This window comes from Alligator sinensis, unplaced genomic scaffold (genome assembly GCF_000455745.1).
Source record: "Alligator sinensis unplaced genomic scaffold, ASM45574v1 scaffold421_1, whole genome shotgun sequence".
In the NCBI taxonomy this organism is placed as follows: Eukaryota; Metazoa; Chordata; order Crocodylia; family Alligatoridae; genus Alligator; species Alligator sinensis.
In genome coordinates, this window is record NW_005841871.1 from 3,811,131 (window position 1) to 3,812,466 (window position 1,336).

At 49.2% G+C, this 1,336-nt stretch overlaps 1 protein-coding gene across 1 annotated transcript in view; it reads left to right on the top strand.

The window, feature by feature from the left end:
* JAKMIP1 (janus kinase and microtubule interacting protein 1) overlaps positions 1-1,336 on the top strand; it is a 221,141-nt gene that overhangs the window by 128,328 nt on the left and 91,477 nt on the right. The gene's annotated exons all lie outside the window — the stretch shown is intronic.

Below are 1,336 nucleotides of genomic sequence, written 5' to 3' on the forward strand. Positions count from 1 at the left end.
TTAGCACTAGCCAATCACGGGGAACAAATTTGCATACCGGTGGCGGGAACTCTTTTGCACCGTGCATTCCTCTCGCAACATGAGCAATGCACCCTGCAAAGGAAGCTGCAGAAAAGGCGGGAAACTCGTCCCTGCACCGGGGTTTCCTCTTGCTACAGGAAACTCTCCCGTGCAATGCTCTGCAACTTGGCGGGGATAATTCTGCTGCCGAAGCACACACACAATCATGCCTTTGGGTCATGACAACTAAGCTTCCTCATGTGCGTGGACGAGCTCTATCTGACTCAAGAAGTCTATGGACCGACAAGAGGCAAAGTGCTGCTCGACCTGGTACTGGCAATGGGGGATGATCTAGTCAGCAACCTAATGATCAAGGGGAAGCTGGGAGACAGTGACCATGAGCTAATCACTTTCACTATCCACCATAAAGCTGGTAAGTCAGTCAGCAATGTAGAAGTCCTCAACTTCAGTCAAGCTGACTTTGACAAGCTCAGGAGGCTTGTTGGTGAGGCCCTAAGGGACCGTGACCCAAAGGGGAGGGGAGTTTAGGCTGAGTGGTTGCTCCTTAAGGGAGCGATCCTGAAAGTACAAGCAATGTCTATCCCATCTCAGAGGAAAGGTAGCAAAAGGGCACAGCAGCCCCCTTGGCTCTGTAGGGAGCTTGTGGACCTCCTGCATCTAAAAAGAAAGACCAATAATGGATGGAAGGCTGGATCCACCCCAAACGATGAGTACACTGCACTGGTCCAGAGCTGTGGGGAGTGAACCAGGAAAGCCAAGGTTGTGAGTGAATTCCAGCTGGCTACACGTATCAAAGAAAATAAAAAGTCTTTTTTCAGATATGTGGGGAGCTGGAGAAAAAGCAAGGGTAACATTGGACCCCTGCTAAACCAAATAGGACAACTGACAGCCGACACCTAGGAAAAAGCCGACCCGCTTAATGGATGTTTTGCATCAGTTTTTCACCAGCCCCAAAGCATGGCCCTGGTCAATATGATGGCCAGGGTGAGGGAGAATTGTTACCCTACATCAATGTAGACTATGTAAAGGAACACCTTGAGAGTCTGGACACCTTCAAGTCATCTGGCCCAGACAGTTTACACCCAGGGTATTTACGGAGCTGGCAAAGATCATAGCTCAGCCCCTGGCACAGATCTTTGAGAACTCGTGGCACTCGAGTGACGTGCCCGAATATTAGAAGAAGGTCAATGTGGTGCCTATCTTCAAGAAAGGGAAGAAAGTAGATCTGGGGAACTACAGGCCTATCAGCTTGACCTTTATCCCTGGGAAGATCTTGGAAAAAATTATCAAAGAGACCATTTTTGACAAACTGGCT